We start from the raw sequence: 6,247 nt of genomic DNA, 5'->3' as shown, positions 1-6,247 counted from the left end.
TTAATTTAGCTGAATTTGAGCCCCAATATAACAACAATCTACTTAGCATACTAAGTGATAATATTCTAATACTATAGCTGATAAGAGATGATTAACTTTCACAATGAAGCCCCTTTTAGCTACCCAGTTTGAAGAATAGAATTCTATAATTATCTTGTATGGCTGGGATTAAAATCCTTAGATGCTCAACAACGTATGTTAAGATAAATGTCATGGAGTACTTCAGTAAAAAAAATTATATAATCTCCCCCCAAAATAAAAATGAACCAAAGTTCAGAAGCAAATCTTTTGTTTCAAACTTGGTATCCTTAGAAATTTTATGAAGCTTTCCTATGAGATTGCTCATGTAGCTTCAGCTCTTCAATTGACATTTGCCACTCACTGTTGTTGAAGAGGATGGTTGAAATGGATTGTAGTAATAAATTAGGACATTGCAAGTATACAGAATTTATGGAAATCTAAACAATCATATCATCACAATCTATTGACTTTGAAGATGAGAAATATGAATATGTATAACTATACTTGAGAAACTTTCCTATGCGATTGTAAACCAAAAAGTGCGAATGGTAGAGAAAGAAGATAGTATCACAGAAGACTCCTCAATGCAGAATTGATTAAATTTTCAAGGCAGGCAATGGCAGATGTTTGAGAAAGATCAACTTATCTGCACTGCAGAAAAATAATCAGAATAAAATAGGCAAGTTGATACTGACAAGAACAGATCAAAGAAGAGGTTGGAAATAGAATCCTAAGTATCTAAGAAAACTGCTAAATAAATAAAAAAAAAATATATATATATATATATATAAGTGCTCATGCCATTGTTCCAGTGAAATAGGATCTACAGAATCAAGCAGATGGGGTTATTGAGAGTGAAACTGCAGTAAACAAAGATGAATTAAAAGTGTCAGGCAATGACACCAATTTTGAAAAAGAAAAACAACAGAAAAAGAAGAGAGGTTCCCCCCAAAAAATGATGATGATACAAAAATCTCATAGCAGAGATTTTGATGAAAAAAACGATGAAAAAGAAATCAAAGCTCATGCAACAGAGTGGCAAGAAATACATCAAAGCATACAAGGGAAGAAGAGAGCTTTACTGAAAATCAGATCATCTTATTTATAGTCTGTACTTTCCTAAGAACTAACCAGAATGATGGTAGCTATATATTACAGTTACGAAGGAACAGATTAATATCTAGGTGATATCGCATGAATATCAAATGTATAAGGAAAAGAGAAATGGAGTTTTCTTCACCACGTAAACCTGGAAATTGTCAATATAGGAAATCGAACACAGTGCGGGGAACACAGGATCACCTAGACCAGGACAAGAATTAGCACTTTGAAGATCACTTTAAGAAGTATGATAATGTTTACATGCATTTCAAAATGTTTTTGTTTTAGGAATGTATAATAATCTGTAGACAGCACAGAACTGATTTGAAGGAAAGTATTCAATTTTTTAGCAGAAATATTTACCCTAAACAAATTAGGCAGTGGAGATGTCTTGGTAAAGCCTGAAAATGGCTTAAAGATTGTAAAAGCTTTTAAAGTGTAGTATAGTATATTTGTTTGATTTCTAATAATGAAAAGTCATTTTTTAAATTGTGTATCTAGAAATGTGGACTGTGTGTTGTCTGATTAACTTACAGTCCCAGTTTAAGAAAAAAGTATGTAAAAGGCATTTTATAAATGAGAAACCATTTGCATTCTGTTTTGGTTTTTGCAAACATTTTAATGTAAACACCTCAAGTATGTTTTCAGTAACATCTGCTTAAATTTTAATTTCTTCATAAGTGCTGTTATTTATTTTATTTATTTGTAGGATATTTATAACAAGCATATGTATAACAGCTTCATTTATAGCTTTACTCTTTTTTAAACTACTATGGTGATCACTTAGCATTTTTTTATATTTTACATAACATAAAGAGCTACATTTTGGAATGTGCCTTTTCTTAATTATACAATTACCAAAAAATTATGAAAATGACCCGATAAAGTCAGAATGTCTCTATTTCAGCAAAACAATGCAAAATCTAATACTTTCATAAGCCAAATGCATAAAAGATTATGAGATAATGTATTATCTGAAGTTAGTGGTTTATTTGTACATTTTATTAAATGTACAATATAAATGTAGAAATATATATTAGTTTTTAATATATGTCATTAACAGAAACTCTTTCAAGGAAAAAACACAGCATGTAAAGAAAGCATTTTAAAATTTTTCCCTTATCTTGAATTATAGTCAAAATCTTTGCCTTGAGTTATGTTTGTGATGGCATCTTTTTCTCCCCACCAAAACGAATATGTATAGTGAAGTCACATAAATCAATTTACGTTTCCAAATTAGTTTTGATTCCATTAATTGGTTCTTAGGACCAGAAATATAATGGAGTGAGTAAAATATTTTGGTCCTAATAAAATAGAACACTGTTTTACATCAAAGCAGGTTGTCAGTTTCTGAAAATATGATAGACCAGATGTCTGAAGATAAGTTCTAGGATAGCAGTTATCTTATATTTTAACATGTTTCATAAGATATATCTTAACAATTATTTTCAGCTACATTGTTGAGCTGGAGATATAGCAAGAGAAATCCAAAGAAACCAGAATCAAGAATATTGGGAGGCTGAGGTGGGAGGATCACTTGATCCCAGGAGGTCAAGGCTACAGGGAGTCATGTTTGTGACACTGTAATCCAGCCTGGATGATAGAGTGAGAACCTGTCTCAAATAAATAAAATAGTAATAATAAAATTTAAAATAATATATATAAGTAAGCTTGCATCAAAGCCAGAATTGCATCTAAGCTAGAACCTGTGAAATAGGTTCAATCTTTTCTTTCAATGTTGCAAACAAACTTTTTGCGTTGGCTGTGATTTTCATAATACTGAGAAGGATACACTTCTGTGTCTGCTTTTAAATCCAGGTCGTGAGAAGTTTCTCCATATCTAATCTAAGTCATTCTCAAAGTTTTGTAAGCTTCTTTGCGTTCAATCAAGCAGATTCTGTTGTTTTGTTTTGTTTTGTTTTGTTTTTTTGAGACAAAGTCTTGCTCTGTTGTCCAGGCTGGAGTGCAGTGGCTCAATCTCTGCTCATTGCAACTTCCACCTCCCAGATTCAAGCAATTTTCCTGCCTCAGCCTCCTGATTAGCTGAGATTATAGGCACACGCCACCATGCCTGGCTAATTTTTGTACTTTCAGTAGAGATGGGGTTTCACCATGTTGGTCAGGCTGGTCTCGAACTCCTGACCTAATCAAGCAGATTCTTAAACACCTTCTATCACTTTGTTCCTGTTCTTCATGATTGTAGCTATGACAAAATGAGACTGTAGAGCAATAACCACCCATGATTTTCCACCTTTGTATTCCTTAATCACTTATAATTTTGTTTCCCAGTCAATCACTATTGACAACACCACCTATTGACAACATTAGTCATGGATTTTGTATGCCTGTGGATCATGAGGAACAAAACAACAAAAGATTAAACAAGGCACAAGAGAAAATGAAACAATCAAGTTACACCATAAACGATATATATGAGGCTTCTGCCAACACAACACAGCAAACTATTTTACAGTAAACTTTTTTATAGGTAGAAAGAGTACACTTCAAAATGATGATGAAAAGTATAATATAGTAAATACATAAACCAGTAACATAGTCAATTATTATCAGTATTGATGGAAGCAGCTGTCCAGCCACAGCTGCAGACCCGGGCATCCCTGTGCTCTCTGGGAAGGCCCCATCCCTGCAGGCTCAGAAAGGCCTGCCCCCGCTGCCTGGACTCCCCCTACTCCTGTCCTCCACTTTGATTTTGGAGCAAAGTTGATGCTGAGCTCAGACACTGTTGCAACTCATCCAGGTGTGTCTGTGCTCAGAGTGGTGCTGACATGCCAGCTGTCTACTTCCCTGGCCCCCTCTAGACTTTGGGCCCTGACAGCACAGGAGAGAGGCTGAGGGTGGTACTAAGGGTGGCTCAGCATGGACCTGCAGGCATCCCTTGGCCTTAACAGCCTGGACTCTGTGGATGGCACGCTGATGGCAGCAGGAGGCTGACAGGCTCCTGGGTGGAAAGGGGTGGTTTCCCAGTGAAGCCCCACCTTCGGGCCTCGTACGGGCTGCCAGTTCCATGGACTGGAGTGAGAACATATGGTGCTTTTCCAGGCCCACCCATGGCTGTCCATGGACCAATCAGCACACACTTCCTCCCCTCTGAAGCCCATCAAACCTCTCTCTGCTGAGAGCTGAACAGAAGTTAGGATGTCCTGCCTGTGGAGAGGACCTATCCACTGTGGGTCTCCTCTCTGCCTAGTCTGCCCAGAGCTGAAGGGATGTTGGGAGGACCTGCCTGTGAAGAGGAGCTACCCACTGTGGGTCTCCCCTCTGCTGAGGGGTGGACACTCACTGAGATGACCTGCCTGCAGAGAGGAGCTACCCACTGTCAGTCTCCTCTGAGCTGTTCCGTCAATAAAGCGCCTCTTTGCCTTGCCTACCCTACACTCGTTCACGTATCTCATTCCTCCTGGAAATGGGACTCAGCAAATGGCAGGGCTGAAAGAGCTGTACCACAAACAGAGCTGAAACACATCCCTTGCTTGCCATGTTGCAGGTAATAAGAAGGAGTGAAGAGAGAAGGAGAGAAGAGCTGTGGCCCTTTGAGGAGCCCAGACCTTGCATTTCCCTGACCCAAGGTTGTGACACCCTCTTTTGGACTCTGTGGTTCCTGGAATCTCCCAGCTTTTGGGTGCCACCACATTCCCCAGTGCCAGCCATGGAGGCTGCTTGCGGTATGCCTGGCCCAGTCACAGCCTCACAGGGAACTGACACCTATGCTGGTGCCTGGAGCTGCCCTCTGCACTGAAGCGGACATGCCTGGCTATGCACAGTGGCTGGACCACACAATTGGTCACTCACAAACCGCTCCTTGCTCCGCACCTGTCTCAGCCTTGGCAGGTGTGGCATCCAGGCCAGTAGGATGAGCTGAACACAGCCTGCCAGGCTGAATGGGTGAAATGAGCCAAACAGGCCCTAGCAAAACTCAGGCAAAGGCACCACTGGCCACGGAGGTTTCTGGCTGGAGAAGCAACACCCCAAGGATCTCGTGACATTATCACATACTATATACTGTATGTGATTGTACAAGCTATACTTTTGTACAATTGGCAGTGTAGTAGGATTGTTTACACCAACATCACCACAAATATGTGAGGAATGCATTGCTCTATTACATTTAGATGGCTATGACATCACTAGGTGACAGGAATTTTTTAGCTCTATTGTAATCTTATGGGACCACCATCATTTATATGGTCTGTCATTGTTATACTGCTCATGACTGTATAAACACATACAAATAAGTTCAACTATCATACTGAAAAATTAAGAAGCAAATACAATTGTGTCCTACAACTATAGCCTTAAAGTCCCATTTTTTAAATACTTTTCACTAAAAGAAAACACACTGGTTGTAGGAAAAGATAGCATATGATTAATAAATAGTATCATCTTGAAAATGTGGCTATGCAAGATAGAATTTTATGTCTACTTATATATGTGGCATTGTTTGTAGAAAAACTTTTATAATGTTCAGTTCAGCAGTATATATACTAAAACTGGAACAATATAAAGAAGATTAGCATGTCTCCTGTGCAAGGATGATGCTAAATTCATGAAACATTCCATATTTTTAGGATCTCTTCAAGAAGAACTACAAACCACTGCTCAAAAAAATTACAGATGACACAAACAAATGGAAAATCATTCCATTCTCATGCATAGGAAGAATCAACATCGTGAAAATGGCAATATACAGCCCAAAGCAATTTATAGATTCCATGATATTCTCATTAAACTACCATTGACATTCTTCACAGAATTAGAAAAAGAAAACTATTTTGAAACTCATAGGGAACCGAAAAAGAGCTTGTATAACCACCAAGACAATCCTAAGAAAAAAAAAAAAAAAAAAAAGCCATAGGCATCACACTTTCTGACTTCAAACTATACTATAAGGCTACAGTAACTAAAACCTAAAACAGTATAGTACGGGTGCAGAAACAGGCTCATGGACCAATGGAACAGAATAGAGAACCCAGAAATAAGACCACACACCTACAACCAACAGATCTTCAACAAACCTGACAAAAACAAGCAATAGGGAAAGGATTCATTGTTTAATAAACGATGCTGGGAGAACTGACTAGTCATATGCAGAAAATTAAAACCAGAC

The 6,247-nt window shown here is 38.0% G+C and overlaps 1 non-coding gene across 1 annotated transcript; it reads left to right on the top strand.

The window, feature by feature from the left end:
• The first annotated feature begins 5,600 nt into the window (after positions 1-5,600).
• LOC116463257 (U6 spliceosomal RNA) lies at positions 5,601-5,706 on the top strand. Its single transcript, XR_004246630.1, has one exon. It is a non-coding gene; the product is annotated as a U6 spliceosomal RNA (small nuclear RNA).
• Positions 5,707-6,247: the final 541 nt, after the last annotated feature.

Source organism: Hylobates moloch, unplaced genomic scaffold, assembly GCF_009828535.3.
Source record: "Hylobates moloch isolate HMO894 unplaced genomic scaffold, HMol_V3 SCAFFOLD_30, whole genome shotgun sequence".
Taxonomy (NCBI): Eukaryota; Metazoa; Chordata; class Mammalia; order Primates; family Hylobatidae; genus Hylobates; species Hylobates moloch.
Note: the sequence above shows the minus strand (reverse complement) of the source record. Positions and strands in the feature narration are given on the sequence as shown.